Source organism: Mchenga conophoros, linkage group LG18 (assembly GCF_057382185.1).
Source record: "Mchenga conophoros isolate Kocher_MC1m ecotype Shallow Benthic linkage group LG18, M_conophoros_male_GT1.1, whole genome shotgun sequence".
In the NCBI taxonomy this organism is placed as follows: Eukaryota; Metazoa; Chordata; class Actinopteri; order Cichliformes; family Cichlidae; genus Mchenga; species Mchenga conophoros.
The window spans coordinates 3,699,022-3,719,454 of NC_140543.1; the positions used below are offsets into that span (position 1 = coordinate 3,699,022).

Here is a 20,433-nt window from a genome sequence, read left to right on the forward strand (position 1 = left end):
CAACGATGGTGACATTTTGAGGGTAAAATGAAGGCTGTAACACTGTGGACACAGCAGCAGTTGAAAGAGAAGTGTTTAAGATGAATCTTGGTACAGTGGCAGGCAGAGCTCGTTAAGCAGGCAGGTGTGAGCCTGGTTGCTATAGTGACTGCACCCAATGGCTCCATACACACGTACACAGACATGCGCCTCACTTTTGCTGCTTAAAATGAACAGAAAAGTCAGGCCGAAACAAATCGTTCCCAAATGAAAAGTAAAAGTCGTATTGACAAAATTCTTTCACCGTGAGCGACAGCAATGTCTAGTCTACCTAATTCTCAGTTTTCATGCCTGTGGAGCTTATTATATGGACGTGGTGACAGTGGAAAGACACCATGCTCTTCTGATTTTCAAACGAACCTTCTGAGCCATTTTAACATTAGAGTCTATGGAAGAGTTGGAGGGAGGAGGCTGTGCATTGGTGACATTTACGAAAGAACCATAACACCTAGGACAATAGTAAACACATTGGATGAAAGAGGACAGCGATGGCTACGTTTTGAGGGTAAAATCATACCTGTAGAGCAAACGCTGCGGACACAGCAGCAGTTTTAAAAAAGATTTTAAGATTAATTTTTTTGCTCCTCTCACTCTAGCAGTTGAGCTGCCTCACTCTAGCCCCAACATTCCGTCCCATACACACCCATTATAAACTTTGAAACGGGTGAAAAAACATCATGAAACTTAAACTGGAACTGAAGAAAAAGTATAATAGATATTGAAAAGATAAATACAAGTTGAATAGTTGAATGTCTTGTCTTCGTTTTAAAGTTTGAATGGTGGCTCTATGTCAATGTATGTGGAAGTAGATACAGTTTAAAGAGGAGGAAGTTGAATGAGAATTTGAAGGGTCTCCCCATTGAAATACATTATAAATTTTTGTTGAAAAAAGTTGAATAAAATTAAAAATATAAATGTTAAAAATGAGAAAAATAGAAGCAATGTTGTCCAAAAGAATAGGAATCTAACGGTGTTTGAATGGTTTTTCTAAGTTGAACGGTTTTGAAGGAGTAGGCTTTCAAAAAACGTACGGAAAAATAAAATATAATAACTAGAAAGTGCATTTTCTGAAGAAACTGCAGTGTGAATGCTTGAATCTGAATGTATGCACTGAAATGAATTAATTGCTGAATTTTGAGTTAAAAATATTAAATGAAATTTTTAAAAAACAAACAAAAAAAACCAAATTTAACCTGAAAACAAAGGTGCTGAACTGCTAAAAGCTGAAGGTTACACAGAAGAAGAAGTTGGAAAAAAGCTGAAAATGTTTTAATTGTAAATGAGAAAACCCTAAGAAATGAGAAAAGAACATTTAGAGTCAGAAAACATCTGAATGAATATTAAAAGGTCATATTCTTTGAATCACTGAATGACTAAAATGTGATCCCTCCACTTGGACCCACACAGTTTAAAAAATGTAAAAGTCTGAGCTTTGAAAAACAGTGTTGGAAAGAGAACAACGATGGCGACGTTTTGAGGGTAAAATGATGGCTTTAACACTGTGGACACAGCAGCAGTTGAAAGAGAAGTGTTTAAGATGAATCTTGGCAGAGAGAGAGAGAGAGCTCGTTAAGCAGGCAGGTGTGAGCCTGGTTGCTATAGTGACTGCACCCAAGGGCTCCATACACACGTACACAGACATGCGCCTCACTTTTGCTGCTTAAAATGAACAGAAAAGTCAGGCCGAAACAAATCGCTCCCAAATGAAAAATAAAAGTCGTATTGACAAAATTCTTTCACCGTGAGTGACAGCAATGTCTAGTCTACCTAATTCTCAGTTTTCATGCCTGTGGAGCTTATTATATGGACGTGGTGACAGTGGAAAGACACCATGCTCTTCTGATTTTCAAACGAACCTTCTGAGCCATTTTAACATTAGAGTCTATGGAAGAGTTGGAGGGAGGAGGCTGTGCATTGGTGACATTTATGAAAGAACCATAACACCTAGGACAATAGTAAACACATTGGGTGAAAGAGGACAGCGATGGCTACGTTTTGAGGGTAAAATCATACCTGTAGAGCAAACGCTGCGGACACAGCAGCAGTTTTAAAAAATATTTTAAGATTAATTTTTTTGCTCCTCTCACTCTAGCAGTTGAGCTGTCTCACTCTAGCCCGAACATTCCGTCCCATACACACCCATTATAAACTTTGAAACGGGTGAAAAAACATCATGAAACTTAAACTGGAACTGAAGAAAAAGTATAATAGATATTGAAAAGATAAATACAAGTTGAATAGTTGAATGTCTTGTCTTCGTTTTAAAGTTTGAATGGTGGCTCTATGTCAATGTATGTGGAAGTAGTAAGAGTTTAAAAATGAGTAAGTTGAATGAGAATTTGAAGGGTCTCCCCATTGAAATACATGGGAAATTTTTGATGAATAAAGTTGAATAAAATTAAAAATATAAATGTTAAAAATGAGAAAAATAGAAGCAGTCATGTCCAAAATAATAGGAATCTAACGATGTTTGAATGGTTTTTCTAAGTTGAACGGTTTTGAAGGAGTAGGCTTTCAAAAAACGTACGGAAGAATAAAATAGAACTAGAAAGTGCATTTTCTGAAGAAACTGCAGTGTGAATGCTTGAATCTGAATGTATGCACTGAAATGAATTAATTGCTGAATTTTGAGTTAAAAATACTGAATGAGATTTAAAAAAAAACAAAAAAAAACGAATTTAACCTGAAAACAAAAGTGCTGAACTGCTAAAAGCTGAAGGTTACACAGAAGAAGGAGTTGGGAAAAACTGAAAATGTTTTAAATGTAAATTAGAAAACCCTAAGAAATGAGAAAAGAACATTTAGAGTCAGAAAACATCTGAATGAATATTAAAAGGTCATATTCTTTGAATCACTGAATGACTCAAATGTGATCCCTCCACTTTGATCCACACAGTTTAAAAAATTTAAAAGTCTGAGCTTTGAAAGACAGTGTTGGAAAGAGAACAACGATGGTGACATTTTGAGGGTAAAATGAAGGCTGTAACACTGTGGACACAGCAGCAGTTGAAAGAGAAGTGTTTAAGATGAATCTTGGTACAGTGGCAGGCAGAGCTCGTTAAGCAGGCAGGTGTGAGCCTGGTTGCTATAGTGACTGCACCCAATGGCTCCATACACACGTACACAGACATGCGCCTCACTTTTGCTGCTTAAAATGAACAGAAAAGTCAGGCCGAAACAAATCGTTCCCAAATGAAAAGTAAAAGTCGTATTGACAAAATTCTTTCACCGTGAGCGACAGCAATGTCTAGTCTACCTAATTCTCAGTTTTCATGCCTGTGGAGCTTATTATATGGACGTGGTGACAGTGGAAAGACACCATGCTCTTCTGATTTTCAAACGAACCTTCTGAGCCATTTTAACATTAGAGTCTATGGAAGAGTTGGAGGGAGGAGGCTGTGCATTGGTGACATTTACGAAAGAACCATAACACCTAGGACAATAGTAAACACATTGGATGAAAGAGGACAGCGATGGCTACGTTTTGAGGGTAAAATCATACCTGTAGAGCAAACGCTGCGGACACAGCAGCAGTTTTAAAAAAGATTTTAAGATTAATTTTTTTGCTCCTCTCACTCTAGCAGTTGAGCTGCCTCACTCTAGCCCCAACATTCCGTCCCATACACACCCATTATAAACTTTGAAACGGGTGAAAAAACATCATGAAACTTAAACTGGAACTGAAGAAAAAGTATAATAGATATTGAAAAGATAAATACAAGTTGAATAGTTGAATGTCTTGTCTTCGTTTTAAAGTTTGAATGGTGGCTCTATGTCAATGTATGTGGAAGTAGATACAGTTTAAAGAGGAGGAAGTTGAATGAGAATTTGAAGGGTCTCCCCATTGAAATACATTATAAATTTTTGTTGAAAAAAGTTGAATAAAATTAAAAATATAAATGTTAAAAATGAGAAAAATAGAAGCAATGTTGTCCAAAAGAATAGGAATCTAACGGTGTTTGAATGGTTTTTCTAAGTTGAACGGTTTTGAAGGAGTAGGCTTTCAAAAAACGTACGGAAAAATAAAATATAATAACTAGAAAGTGCATTTTCTGAAGAAACTGCAGTGTGAATGCTTGAATCTGAATGTATGCACTGAAATGAATTAATTACTGAATTTAAGTTAAAAATCTTGAATGAGATTAAAAAAAAAACCCGAATTTAACCTGAAAACAAAAGTGCTGAACTGCTAAAAGCTGAAGGTTACACAGAAGAAGAAGTTGGAAAAAAGCTGAAAATGTTTTAATTGTAAATTAGAAAACCCTAAGAAATGAGAAAAGAACATTTAGAGTCAGAAAACATCTGAAAGAATATTAAAAAGTCATATTCTTTGAATCACTGAATGACTAAAATGTGATCCCTCCACTTGGACCCACACAGTTTAAAAAGTTTACATCTCTGAGCTTTGAAAGACAAGATGTTGGAAAAAGAACAACGATGGCGACGTTTTGAGGGTAAAATGATGGCTTTAACACTGTGGACACAGCAGCAGTTGAAAGAGAAGTGTTTAAGATGAATCTTGGCAGAGTGGCAGGCAGAGCTCGTTAAGCAGGCAGGTGTGAGCCTGGTTGCTATAGTGACCGCACCCAATGGCTCCATACACACGCACACAGACATGCACCTCACTTTTGCTGCTTAAAATGAACAGAAAAGTCAGGCCGAAACAAATCGCTCCCAAATGAAAAGTAAAAGTCGTATTGACAAAATTCTTTCACCGTGAGCGACAGCAATGTCTAGTCTACCTAATTCTCAGTTTTCATGCCTGTGGAGCTTATTATATGGACGTGGTGACAGTGTAAAAACACCATGCTCTTCTGATTTTCAAACGAACCTTCTGAGCCATTTTAACATTAGAGTCTATGGAAGAGTTGGAGGGAGGAGGCTGTGCATTGGTGACATTTATGAAAGAATCATAACACCTAGGACAATAGTAAACACATTGGATGAAAGAGGACAGCCATGGCTACGTTTTGAGGGTAAAATCATACCTGTAGAGCAAACGCTGCGGACACAGCAGCAGTTTTAAAAAAGATTTTAAGATTAATTTTTTTGCTCCTCTCACTCTAGCAGTTGAGCTGTCTCACTCTAGCCCCAACATTCCGTCCCATACACACCCATTATAAACTCTGAAACGGGTGAAAAAACATCATGAAACTTAAACTGGAACTGAAGAAAAAGTATAATAGATATTGAAAAGATAAATACAAGTTGAATAGTTGAATGTCTTGTCTTCGTTTTAAAGTTTGAATGGTGGCTCTATGTCAATGTATGTGGAAGTAGTAAGAGTTTAAAAATGAGTAAGTTGAATGAGAATTTGAAGGGTCTCCCCATTGAAATACATGGGAAATTTTTGTTGAATAAAGTTGAATAAAATTAAAAATATAAATGTTAAAAATGAGAAAAATAGAAGCAGTCATGTCCAAAATAATAGGAATCTAATGGTGTTTGAATGGTTTTTCTAAGTTGAACGGTTTTGAAGGAGTAGGCTTTCAAAAAACGTACGGAATAAGAAAATATAATAATAAAGATTAGAAGAACAATACTGTGAATGCTTTTCAAGCATTCACACTAACTAGAAAGTGCATTTTCTGAAGAAACTGCAGTGTGAATGCTTGAATCTGAATGTATGCACTGAAATGAATTAATTGCTGAATTTTGAGTTAAAAATATTGAATGAGATAAAAAACAAAACAAAAAAAAAAACGAATTTAACCTGAAAACAAAGGTGCTGAACTGCTAAAAGCTGAAGGTTACACAGAAGAAGGAGTTGGAAAAAAACTGAAAATGTTTTAAATGTAAATTAGAAAACCCTAAGAAATGAGAAAAGAACATTTAGAGTCAGAAAACATCTGAATGAATATTAAAAGGTCATATTCTTTGAATCACTGAATGACTCAAATGTGATCCCTCCACTTTGATCCACACAGTTTAAAAAGTTTAAATGCCTGAGCTTTGAAAGATACGGTGTTGGAAAGAGAACAATAATGGCGACAATTTGAGGGTAAAATGATGGCTGTGACACTGTGGACACAGCAGCAGTTGAAAGAGAAGTGCTTAAGATGAATCTTGGTACAGTGGCAGGCAGAGCTCGTTAAGCAGGCAGGTGTGAGCCTGGTTGCTATAGTGACCGCACCCAATGGCTCCATACACACGTACACAGACATGCGCCTCACTTTTGCTGCTTAAAATGAACAGAAAAGTCAGGCCGAAACAAATCGTTCCCAAATGAAAAGTAAAAGTCGTATTGACAAAATTCTTTCACCGTGAGCGACAGCAGCTTCTAGTCTACTGAATTCTCAGTTTTCATGCCTGTGGAGTTTATTATATGGACGTGGTGACAGTGGAAAGACACCATGCTCTTCTGATTTTCAAACGAACCTTCTGAGCCATTTTAACATTAGAGTCTATGGAAGAGTTGGAGGGAGGAGGCTGTGCATTGGTGACATTTACGAAAGAACCGTAACACCTAGGACAATAGTAAACACATTGGATGAAAGAGGACAGCCATGGCTACGTTTTGAGGGTAAAATCATACCTGTAGAGCAAACGCTGCGGACACAGCAGCAGTTTTAAAAAAGATTTTAAGATTAATTTTTTTGCTCCTCTCACTCTAGCAGTTGAGCTGCCTCACTCTAGCCCCAACATTCCGTCCCATACACACCCATTATAAACTCTGAAACGGGTGAAAAAACATCATGAAACTTAAACTGGAACTGAAGAAAAAGTATAATAGATATTGAAAAGATAAATACAAGTTGAATAGTTGAATGTCTTGTCTTCGTTTTAAAGTTTGAATGGTGGCTCTATGTGAACGTATGTTGAAGTAGTAAGAGTTTAAAAATGAGTAAGTTGAATGAGAATTTGAAGGGTCTCCCCATTGAAATACATGGGAAATTTTTGTTGAATAAAGTTGAATAAAATTAAAAATATAAATGTTAAAAATGAGAAAAATACAAGCAACAGTGTCCAAAAGAATAGGAATCTAATGGTGTTTGAATGGTTTTTCTAAGTTGAACGGTTTTGAAGGAGTAGGCTTTCAAAAAACGTACGGAATAGATAAAATATAATAACTAGAAAGTGCATTTTCTGAAGAAACTGCAGTGTGAATGCTTGAATCTGAATGTATGCACTGAAATGAATTAATTACTGAATTTAAGTTAAAAATTTTGAATGAGATAAAAAACAAAAACAAATTTAACCTGAAAACAAAAGTGCTGAACTGCTAAAAGCTGAAGGTTACACAGAAGAAGAAGTTGGAAAAAAGCTGAAAATGTTTTAATTGTAAATTAGAAAACCCTAAGAAATGAGAAAAGAAAATTTAGAGTCAGAAAACATCGAATGAATATTAAAAGTTCATATTCTTTGAATCACTGAATGACTAAAATGTGATCCCTCCACTTGGATCCACACAGTTTAAAAAGTTTACATCTCTGAGCTTTGAAAGACAAGATGTTGGAAAGAGAACAACGTTTTGAGGGTAAAATGATGGCTTTAACACTGTGGACACAGCAGCAGTTGAAAGAGAAGTGTTTAAGATGAATCTTGGCAGACTGAGAGAGAGCTCGTTAAGCAGGCAAGTGTGAGCCTGGTTGCTATAGTGACCGCACCCAATGGCTCCATACACACGGACACAGACATGCACCTCACTTTTGCTGCTTAAAATGAACAGAAAAGTCAGGCCGAAACAAATCGTTTCCAAATGAAAAGTAAAAGTCGTATTGACAAAATTCTTTCACTGTGAGCGACAGCAATGTCTAGTCTACCAAATTCTCAGTTTTCATGTCTGTGGAGTTTATTATATGGACGTGGTGACAGTGGAAAGACACCATGCTCTTCTGATTTTCAAACGAACCTTCTGAGCCATTTTAACATTAGAGTCTATGGAAGAGTTGGAGGGAGGAGGCTGTGCATTGGTGACATTTATGAAAGAACCATAACACCTAGTACAATAGTAAACACATTGGATGAAAGAGGACAGCGATGGCTACGTTTTGAGGGTAAAATCATACCTGTAGAGCAAACGCTGCGGACACAGCAGCAGTTTTAAAAAAGATTTTAAGATTAATTTTTTTGCTCCTCTCACTCTAGCAGTTGAGCTGCCTCACTCTAGCCCCAACATTCCGTCCCATACACACCCATTATAAATTTTGAAACGGGTGAAAAAACATCATGAAACTTAAACTGGAACTGAAGAAAAAGTATAATAGATATTGAAAAGATAAATACAAGTTGAATAGTTGAATGTCTTGTCTTCGTTTTAAAGTTTGAATGGTGGCTCTATGTCAATGTATGTGGAAGTAGTAAGAGTTTAAAAATGAGTAAGTTGAATGAGAATTTGAAGGGTCTCCCCATTGAAATACATGGGAAATTTTTGTTGAATAAAGTTGAATAAAATTAAAAATATAAATGTTAAAAATGAGAAAAATACAAGCAATCATGTCCAAAATAATAGGAATCTAACGATGTTTGAATGGTTTTTCTAAGTTGAACGGTTTTGAAGGAGTAGGCTTTCAAAAAACGTACGGAATAGATAAAATATAATAATAAAGATTAGAAGAACAATACTGTGAATGCTTTTCAAGCATTCACACTAACTAGAAAGTGCATTTTCTGAAGAAACTGCAGTGTGAATGCTTGAATCTGAATGTATGCACTGAAATGAATTAATTGCTGAATTTTGAGTTAAAAATATTGAATGAGATTAAAAAAAAAACAAAAAAAACCCCGAATTTAACCTGAAAACAAAGGTGCTGAACTGCTAAAAGCTGAAGGTTACACAGAAGAAGGAGTTGGAAAAAAACTGAAAATGTTTTAAATGTAAATTAGAAAACCCTAAGAAATGAGAAAAGAACATTTAGAGTCAGAAAACATCTGAATGAATATTAAAAGGTCATATTCTTTGAATCACTGAATGACTCAAATGTGATCCCTCCACTTTGATCCACACAGTTTAAAAAGTTTAAATGCCTGAGCTTTGAAAGATACGGTGTTGGAAAGAGAACAATAATGGCGACAATTTGAGGGTAAAATGATGGCTGTAACACTGTGGACACAGCAGCAGTTGAAAGAGAAGAGCTTAAGATGAATCTTGGCACAGTGGCAGGCAGAGCTCGTTAAGCAGGCAGGTGTGAGCCTGGTTGCTATAGTGACCGCACCCAATGGCTCCATACACACGTACACAGACATGCGCCTCACTTTTGCTGCTTAAAATGAACAGAAAAGTCAGGCCGAAACAAATCGTTCCCAAATGAAAAGTAAAAGTCGTATTGACAAAATTCTTTCACCGTGAGCGACAGCAGCTTCTAGTCTACTGAATTCTCAGTTTTCATGCCTGTGGAGTTTATTATATGGACGTGGTGACAGTGGAAAGACACCATGCTCTTCTGATTTTCAAACGAACCTTCTGAGACATTTTAACATTGGATTCTATGGAAGAGTTGGAGGGAGGAGGCTGTGCATTGGTGACATTTATGAAAGAACCATAACACCTAGGACAATAGTAAACACATTGGATGAAAGAGGACAGCCATGGCTACGTTTTGATGGTAAAATCATACCTGTAGAGCAAACGCTGCGGACACAGCAGCAGTTTTAAAAAATATTTTAAGATTAATTTTTTTGCTCCTCTCACTCTAGCAGTTGAGCTGTCTCACTCTAGCCCCAACATTCCGTCCCATACACACCCATTATAAACTCTGAAACGGGTGAAAAAACATCATGAAACTTAAACTGGAACTGAAGACAAAGTATAATAGATATTGAAAAGATAAATACAAGTTGAATAGTTGAATATCTTGTCTTCGTTTTAAAGTTTGAATGGTGGCTCTATGTCAACGTATGTGGAAGTAGTAAGAGTTTAAAAATGAGTGAATTGAATGAGAATTTGAAGGGTCTCCCCATTGAAATACATGGGAAATTTTTGTTGAATAAAGTTGAATAAAATTAAAAATATAAATGTTAAAAATGAGAAAAATACAAGCAATCATGTCCAAAAGAATAGGAATCTAATGGTGTTTGAATGGTTTTTCTAAGTTGAACGGTTTTGAAGGAGTAGGCTTTCAAAAAACGTACGGAAAAATAAAATATAATAATAAAGATTAGAAGAACAATACTGTGAATGCTTTTCAAGCATTCACACTAATAATAATAAAGATTCGAATAACAATACTGTGAATGCTTTTCAAGCATTCACACTAACTAGAAAGTGCATTTTCTGAAGAAACTGCAGTGTGAATGCTTGAATCTGAATGTATGGACTGAAATGAATTAATTACTGAATTTTGAGTTAAAAATATTGAATGAGATTAAAAAAAAACAACAAAAAAAAACGAATTTAACCTGAAAACAAAAGTGCTGAACTGCTAAAAGCTGAAGGTTACACAGAAGAAGAAGTTGGAAAAAAGCTGAAAATGTTTTAATTGTAAATTAGAAAAACCTAAGAAATGAGAAAAGAACATTTAGAGTCAGAAAACATCTGAATGAATATTAAAAGTTCATATTCTTTGAATCACTGAATGACTAAAATGTGATCCCTCCACTTTGATCCACACAGTTTAAAAAATTTAAAAGTGTGAGCTTTAAAAGACACGGTGTTGGAAAGAGAACAACGATGGCGACGTTTTGAGGGTAAAATGATGGCTGTAACACTGTGGACAGAGCAGCAGTTGAAAGAGAAGTGTTTAAGATGAATCTTGGTACAGTGGCAGGCAGAGCTCGTTAAGCAGGCAGGTGTGAGCCTGGTTGCTATAGTGACCGCACCCAATGGCTCCATACACACGTACACAGACATGCGCCTCACTTTTGTTGCTTAAAATGAACAGAAAAGTCAGGCCAAAACAAATCGTTCCCAAATGAAAAGTAAAAGTCGTATTGACAAAATTCTTTCACCGTGAGTGACAGCAATGTCTAGTCTACTGAATTCTCAGTTTTCATGCCTGTGGAGTTTATTATATGGACGTGGTGACAGTGGAAAGACACCATGCTCTTCTGATTTTCAAACGAACCTTCTGAGCCATTTTAACATTAGAGTCTATGGAAGAGTTGGAGGGAGGAGGCTGTGCATTGGTGACATTTACGAAAGAACCATAACACCTAGGACAATAGTAAACACATTGGATGAAAGAGGACAGCGATGGCTACGTTTTGAGGGTAAAATCATACCTGTAGAGCAAACGCTGCGGACACAGCAGCAGTTTTAAAAAAGATTTTAAGATTAATTTTTTTGCTCCTCTCACTCTAGCAGTTGAGCTGCCTCACTCTAGCCCCAACATTCCGTCCCATACACACCCATTATAAACTCTGAAACGGGTGAAAAAACATCATGAAACTTAAACTGGAACTGAAGAAAAAATATAATAGATATTGAAAAGATAAATACAAGTTGAATAATTGAATGTCTTGTCTTCGTTTTAAAGTTTGAATGGTGGCTCTATGTCAATGTATGTGGAAGTAGTAAGAGTTTAAAAATGAGTAAGTTGAATGAGGATTTGAAGGGTCTCCCCATTGAAATACATTATAAATTTTTGTTGAATAAAGTTGAATAAAATTAAAAATATAAATGTTAAAAATATGAAAAATAGAAGCAGTGTTGTCCAAAAGAATAGGAATCTAACGGTGTTTGAATGGTTTTTCTAAGTTGAACGGTTTTGAAGGAGTTAGATGCCAAAAAACGTACGGAATATATAATAATAATAATAAAGATTCGAATAACAATACTGTGAATGCTTTTCAAGCATTCACACTAATAATAATAAAGATTAGAATAACAATACTGTGAATGCTTTTCAAGCATTCACACTAATAATGCTGCATTGCTCTGAGCCACAGATTCAGAGTCAGTTCAACATTTTTATTGCGTAACAATGAAGAACAACAACACAACAAAAACAAATAAGAGTAACAAGAAGAAAAATAAAAAGTTCATCACTGACTTTAGTCAGTGGATGTCAGGCTGAGAGTCTGCAAATTAAATCTCATCGTGGTTCAGTGATGAGCAACAATAATCATCATCAGCCTTCATGTCAGGATCACAGCCCAGCTGTGTAAGTGAAGGATGTGCTGCTTGCAGAGTAACACAGACAGATTATGATTAGATCGTGCAGAGGAGGATCAGTCGCATAAACACAAAAATGCAGGAAAACTGAAAATCTGACTAACACAGGCCATGAACACGTATGTGTTCGAAGATGAACCGAGTCGTAGAGGCTCGCACACACTCGGTCACAGATTTAAAGAAGCATCGCGTGGGTGTGCGTGAAGGTGAGGAAGAGGAGCGGTAACGATCGATAACGGCAGATTTAATCACCTCAGTGGGAGCGAGGTAAACTCATCTATCGCATATATGTGCATACATACAAACACGCGGGGAGGACGGCTTATTCGCCCAGCGGCTCACAGCTCAGAGCGTGCAGAGCTGGTAGAAAGAGACGTGAACATTAATTCCCCGACAATAAAGCTTCCAGGGCTGACGGGAGTGTGGAGAGATGCCGTTCCTCTGACGGCCACTTGAAGATTCCCATCTCTGCTTTATCTTTATCTTTAGAGCGCTGGCTCATCTTCATCAGCTCATGTTTGTGTCTGCTCAGGTATCAGGTTCATTTAGGAGGCTGCTCAGAGTGCCAACTGCTGTTTTTATGGTCGTTACTTCATATCCTCCCTGTATGAAGCACAACAGCGGCCGCTTATTTACACCAACACTCTGATCGCTGTGAGGCACGTTTATCTGTTCATATGATTCAAGATGGCTCTGCTACCAGTGTCATCAAGTGGGAGCTTTCCATAATTGGAAAATTCATACCCATCGACACGGATCGATAAATAAAACGGCGCTGTGTGAACGAGAGGATGTGGCTTGTTCTGTAAGGCGCTTTGAGCGGTCGATAAGTCCAAAGGAGATCGTTATGTATGCAGTCCATTTACAGGCTCGTATTGTAGGCGTGGATTGATTATGTGACAACAGACGAGAGCTGTCAGAGGCCACGCCGCTGCCCTGCGTGAGAGCAAGACGAATAAAGATGGAGGGATCGTTTCCAGCCCTGCTGAATGACCCGTATTCTGTCGTTACGCGACCTTATCGCGCCACCTGACCATCACAGATTTCTCTAAAAATTCCCGGAGCAAAGATGCACTTCAACGGGAAGTTTCAGGTCTCTACGTCTGTGAAGGTTCTCAGTCATCCAGGTCAACGTAGTCTAAGAAGTTTGGAAAGAAAAGCATCTGGACTTCTTTAAGTTTCTTGAAGACGTTTCATCAGAGAAGCTTCTTCAGTTCTAAGAACAACTGGTTTTAAGCCCTATGGGAGTGTCTGCAAGAGGGTCATGGACCCCTATTGATTCTCCCTAGTTGGAAAATCAGAAGGACAATCAGAACAATATTGTCATCCCTCATCAGATTCAGAAGTTTCTGATAAGGGATGACAATATTGTTCTGATTGTGTAGCAGGTTTATCAGAGAAACTCAGGAGAGTCTTCTCCAAGCACGACATCCCAGTGTACTTTAGACCCACCCACACACTCAGACACAAACTGCTTCATCCCAAACACAAACTTAATGTGGTGTATGCTGCACAGTGTAGTGAGGAATCCTCAGACCTCTACATTGGAGAGACCAAACAGCAACTTCATAAGCGCATGGCACAACATAGAAGAGCCACCTCCATGGGACAAGACTTGGCTGTCCACCCTCATCTAAAGGTCAAAGGTCACTCTTTTGAGGATGCCAATGTTCACATTTTGGACAGAGAGGACAGATGGTTTGAAAGAGGAGTGACAGAATCCATCCATGCCCACTGTGAGCGACCATCTTTGATCAGAGGCGGGGTTTACGACACCAACTCTCTGCCATCTATAATCCAGTTCTGAGATCCTTCCCAGACGCCTTAACGCCCACTCACATCCTGGGCCATCTGACCTCAGGAAATCACATGATAGGGTGGGGCCAGGTTTCACAATGAGCTCACCCGAAACTCTGGCTGATTGTGACCCACACCCAGTTTCACACCTTGGCTTGTGTGATTAGGTAGAGGATCAATAGAGGGTCCACAACCCTCTTAGGGACACTACCACAGGGCTTAAATCTGGGACTCTCCACCTAATCTTAAAACTGATGAAGCTTCTCAGATGAAACGTCTTCAAGAAACTTAAAGAAGTTCAGACGCTTTTCTTTCCAAGCTCCTTAGACTCTACTTTCATTCGTTTTATCAAACAAATAAAAACAACTAAGTGATGAACTTTGGTTGATTTTAGATTTTTTTCTTTATTTTGGGATCAGTTTATTGATTTTCAATGTCCATCATCCAGAAAACTCCTTGAGCCTATGGAGCTACATCCTTCAGATGGTTTACAGTTCATCTCTGGGCGCTGTGACGCTCAGCAGTGCAGCTCAAGAAGACAAAACAATGGATGCTCGAAGTCTCTGACAGCAGGTTTGGAGGAGGGGTTTAATTCTTTTACAGCTTCTGGAATATAATGCATATAATATTTTTCCTTCAGATGGTTTAAATCACATCTGTCCAAATCACAGATGGGGAAAATGTTCATCCCATTTCAGGTTGACATTCCCCAGATGATGCTTTTTTCCCCTCATTCTGACTCAAACCTTATAGAAACAAACAGGACAGGTAAGGATTTCCCAAACACAGTGAAACTTGAGCCTTTATTGTGAAAGGACAGTGGAGAAAGACAGGAAAGCTGGGTCAAACAGGTTTCCTGCTCAGTCCCGTGAGCGAAACTGAAGTGGTGCACCGCCCGGCTAAACCCAACAGTCCTGCATCACACCTGCCTGCAGCTCAACGCCACAATAACCACACCTGCTACGCAGCAAAGCCACATATGCATTTTATAACATGTCACGAGATACATCGAGATCTGACTGATCATGTTGAATTTATCACCTCTGCTGAAAACGAGGCATTAAAAAAAGAGCCATTTAAGTAAGTATGCCGGGTAACTGAACGTACGAGGCCTGAAACCCTGAGGGTGACTCGGCGGTCTGACAGTAATCATGCTTTTCAGACTTGCATAAATAAAGAGAGTCGGGAGTAGAGCGAAAGAGGAGAGCGATAAGAATGACTTGAAGCTGTTAACATAAGAACAGTTCTGCACCGTGACGTCAATTCAAACACCCCAAACTCGCCGCCTCCTCCACCCCCTCCGTTAACCCCAATCCTTGCTTGCTATTTATAGTCTGAAGACGCACGCGCCCCCCCCCGGTCCTCCTCCCTGCAGGAGCAGCGTGGGAGGAGAGAGCGGCGCAGAGAGGAACGACGGGCTGGGGAGTGCGGCGGCTGTTCAATCGAGAGAAAAATTAAAGAGTGGAGTGCACTAATGGGAGTCTTCAGTCTTGTTCTGCCTGTCGGTTTTCTGAATGAGGCCGTAATAGGCGGGAATGTATTTGCTATTCAGAGAGCGTCGCAGCTCTGCAGACACACCAGAAAGTCTGACGTGTGATTTCTGTGTGAGGTCCCAGCAGGTTATAAACAGGTGATATACGAGTAAAAGAAAGGCTACAGGCTGTTAATTATAAATGAGAACCTGCTATAACAGAGAACCACTGCTGAGGAGACCAGTCAGAGGACACACTGCAGGAAGCTGCTGTGTGTGTGTGCGCGCTGCGTTTCCTTCCTCCATGCCTGAGGGTGGCGCTGCTCCCCCTGTGCAGTGCAACTTTAATCACTACTGGCAGCACTGATTGATGAAATACCAACAGAGATTTATCAAACATTTCTTCTGCTGCTGGTTACAAACTAACCCCAGAAAACTAAATGCAGCCCCGCTCAGTCAGTCAGCTCCACCTGCTGCATTTAAACCCCACCTTCAGCTACGGCAGGCGCGCTGGTCTCCAAATAACCACGCAGGGGAAGCATAACCTCACGTATTTATCACCCTGCACTGTAAAATATTTAAAAGCCTACTGGAGAATAAAATGCTGAGCTGAATAAAACATGACCGCTGAATCTTTAAAACCTGTTGTCGTGTTTCTGAACCACCTCCATCAGGTCACCAAGCTTCAGCCTTACACATTCAGACACGTCGGCAGCACCTCGTGTGGATTTCACAGGGACTAAATGTTTCTGCTCAGCAGCTTTACACACAGAGATGCAACACAAACCATTTGTATCATCATCAGGCTGGATTCTTCCAACAGTAGCAGCTCAGGGGGGCATCGCCTGACCTGCAGGGGGCGCACAATGCTAGTGAGTCAGTCAGAGCCGGAGGTGACACTGAACACACGAAGTACAGTAACCAGCTGGAAGTATAAGAATGAGACACCGCTGCAGTGTTAAAGGCTGGTTATTAGAGGCTGAAGGAGTGTGTGTGTGTGTGTGTGTGTGTGTGTGTGTGTGTGTGTGTGTGTGTGTGTGTGTGTGTGTGTGGTTGGCAGACACCCTGTGTCGAGTGTCAGACCTCAGATGAGCTCTGACTGGGTGTCAACAGAGAGGAAGGAGACATCATGGAGTGAAGACGGGCCTGAGTGACACAATCCAACAAATTACTCGAAAACAAAAACGTGAACTAACAAACTCTTGAAGTATTCTAAGTACGGTATTAAAGTAGTCTTCTAGTTACACACAAATTAGGTGCTTTACTTGGGTATGACTCAGAGGACAACCATGTGCTTTTTGTACCTCACTAAAATTATTTGACAGCTTTGTTTCCGTTAAAAATGAGTAATTGTATTTATTAATCTTTCTATAAACTGGCTATCCAGTCAGCAGTTTCAATATGCCAGAGGCTGACGCTGACGCTACCTGAATGCTTCTGTTTATCACAGGGTGTCTTTGTAATCAGTGGTTCATGTTCTGGTCGTCACACATGATGACACGGAGGGGTGGTGGTATATCTGACAGGTATATGAGGAGACACTGGGTCCCACTTGCTGATTCTATTTGTTTTCTCCATAGACTGTATATAAAAGATGGGCACAGCCACTGTGACATCACTGATTGGTTCGTAAAGACGTGCTGTGAAGCAGGTGGGGGTTGGAGAACCAGGTGCACCACAGTCAGCTTGTGACTGATTACTCTTGAACGTACCCTCGATAATCCTCCTTCCTGACTCTTGCAGCGACCACGGTTTACTAGAGTAACTGCTCGGATCTCCAATCAAATTCAATAAAACTGATAGTCTTTTTGCGACCATGTGTTGCCCCCTGCTGGCTGTTAAACAGAATACATGTTTAAAGCACCTTTGTGCTGGCTTCACTCTTCAGACCTGGAAGCAGCGCACTGTGGGGACTGACTCGCTTCTGGAGGCAGCCTCAAGTGGACATTAGAGGAACTGCAGACAGAGGAACTTGTTATTTGACTTCATGTTTCATTGTTTCCCCTCGCCATAACGTGAGACTATTGGCTACTTTCAGATGACTTCAAACTGCACGTAGGGAGGGTGGGTCTTATATTTCATAGCCAGGTGAGACGTGGTGGTTTGCCTTTATTCCACTCACTTTCACTCACTGCTAAGCTTTAGGCACTGAAACCTGTCCAGAGTCAGGAAAAGATGGTGATTCAGGTTAAAAAGCACCTCTTCACAAAGCTAACCCTGATGGCTGATGAATAGTGAGCTGGGGCAAGAGGCTGGTGCTATGGAGGTGGAGTTTACATGTTCCTCCTCATGTATGGACGGGTTCTCTCCGGGTGCTCCGGCTTTCCCCACGGTCCAAAAAATATGCACGGGGTTAACTTGTTATTGTAAATTGAGGTGTGAATTATCTGTCTGTGTGTTAGCCCTGAGACAGACGCGACACCAGGATGTACCCTGCCTCTTCCCCTATGACAGCTGGGATACACCCCAGACCTGAAGAGGGATGGATGGATGTTTATACTGATGCAGTAAAATGGTGCTGCTGTTTTCACCAATGCATGCTATGCTTTACTGCATGATGTGACAGGGTGGTCCATGAAAATTTGACCTTGATAAATAAAAGCGGACTATATAAATTCACCTAATAATTGCATCATACAAACTACATCTGAAAAGCCATTTTCCTACATATCATACTTTACTAAAAGAAAAATATCAGTGTTTTTATTTAGACTTTAACAGAATATTTCCTCCATCACTGCAAAAACCCTTCTGATTCGTGTTTGATTGAAGTCCAGGTGAAACCTCTCAGCAGCTCTGCAGAGGATCTGAGCTTTATAGGCTGATAGTTTTGTTGCACATTTCCTGCGTAGATCAATCTGAGCTCCACCAGCAGCAGGTGGAGGTCTTCATCAAATAAGCTCCAGGCGTTTGTTCTTCTAAACTAAAGCCTAAATAATCTCAGAGAAGAAACAGAAATGTGTATGTAACGCAGAAGCTGGAGACCTGGGAATAAAAGAGTTTTCCCCACTGCAGAGATGTAGTTTTGCTAAGCTGTACATTTTCAGCTCACAGCCCACAGAATGAGACAGAAAATGAAGGCTGTCTATTTAAAGCTTTTCCTCCTCCTGGTGATTGTGTTCTGCTGGTAGAAAAGTGATTTTCCTCCGAGACAGACAGCCACATTGATTCGCACAGGCCGAGACGGTTTAATAAAGCCGGGGTGGAAAGAAAGAGACGTCTGAAAGACGGGGAGAGGCCAGTTTGTAGCTCCCTCGCTACAAATTGCCCTCGATGTGACATCGAGCACATCTTTGACGCATGCGGGTTTGCAACAGGTGGGGATGCATTGTATCCCTTAAAGAAACTGATCTGGGGTCAAACGGGTCACTAATGAGATGGTCACGAATGTGAGGTCAGCCTGAGGTCGTGTTTCAGGAAGAACAAAGGAGGAAGAAATGAAGAAGAAAGGACGGCGAGCGCTCAAGTATTTATTTGAAAAAGCTCTGAGGCACGAAACCAGCGAGAGGTGAGAAAAGCGGCCGCTTGCTTCCTGAAGAGGCCCTGCAGATGTCAAACAGCCACAGTGGTATTGTGTAATTAACTGCTAATGGCAGCATTAAGAGGCTCGCTCCCCCGTCTGAAAATACAAGCAGCGGTTATACAGTTAATTAACAGTCGTCGCTCTGACTCCAGGCTGAAGAAACAACAAAAACACAGAAGAGCGAAAAAAATGATTTTAGCTCATTTCTTTTCTCACAGCCGACCTGTGAGTTTGACTCATCTCTGACGACCTTCAATGATCAGTTCTGGCACCTCAGCGCGTATCAATAAAGACGTGGTTTGATGATGGCTGCACGGGCAGAGACCCTCCCCAGCTTCAGCTTTCTGAAAATCGGATTTGCTTAGGCTGCTGCCCCCGCGACCCGGCCTCGGATAAAGCGGATGAAGATGGATGGATGGATTTGTCACTGATAAGTGTAACATATCATGTTTTATACAGTATTCATTTAAAACAAGCAACTCAACACATAAAAAAATAAAGATCTAAAAGCATCCATCTTCACTTTTTCACTGGGTCAGTTGACTTTGTGTTCAGCCCAGGCAGTGTGGACTGAGCAGCTGAGCAGCAGCTCTTGTTTCTGTAACGGCAATTAAAACCATTCTCAGACTTTTCCCAGCAAAACTAAACTGAACTGTTCAGCTGCAAAGCTACGCTAAAGCTACGTAAGCTACAGTAAAAGCTGTGCAGATAAACTCTCAGCTGAGTTTGCCATCATCTTTGATTTGGGTAACTTTGCTGCAGGCTGACAGCAGCTCTGTGCTTCCTGTCATGAAATGTAGAAACATGCACGTGATGGTCTGAGGCTGGAGCAGCGTAACGCATGGCAACGCATGGCAACGCATGGCAACGCATGGCTTGTTTTTGCATTTCGAACATGATGTGATTTTGAATATATATATATTTATATAAATGTGTAAACTGTGACTGTTCCTGTTGTTCCTCTTTGTTTTGAACAGACTCAGAAGTGGCATCTTTATAAAATCCATCCGTCTGTATCGCAGGTGGAACGGAGGCCCAGCCTAAACCAACCAAATTGACAGCACCGCCCACGGAGCCAGGCTGCTGAACACAAAAACCTAAACAGCTACTTTAAATATCTGCACGAGCCGGGGAGGATAAAAAAGCCGCCTCCACTCATCGGTGCAGAAACAGAGAAAACCTCAGTGGGCTCAGCGTTCGCTTGGTAATTGTCCAATTTAGGTGGACAGTGCTGAGTGGCGGGCCGGTGCATCCAACAGGAGCAGTGTTGAGGATGTCAGAGTCCCAGGAGGGGTTGATGAGGGGAGGGCATGATCAGCGGCTGGAGGCGGTGTGCAGCATTCACGTGGCAGCTGATAACAGAGCTCATTTAATTTCCTCTGTGTGCTGGGAGTCAGAGAGGGTGTGAGAGGGAAAATGAAAGAAAGCCAGTGTATAGATATATATAAACCTGTGTGTGTGTGTGTGTGTGTGTGTGTGTGTGTTCGCGCTTATTGGCGGCAGATTTATTTGGCGTCCCGTCACCTCTCCTCCTCTCTGTGTCATGAACCC

The 20,433-nt window shown here is 40.2% G+C and overlaps 1 protein-coding gene across 5 annotated transcripts in view; it reads right to left on the reverse strand.

Annotated features, from left to right (window-relative positions):
- efr3a (EFR3 homolog A (S. cerevisiae)) overlaps positions 1-20,433 on the reverse strand; it is a 134,509-nt gene that overhangs the window by 39,696 nt on the left and 74,380 nt on the right. The window lies entirely within an intron of this gene.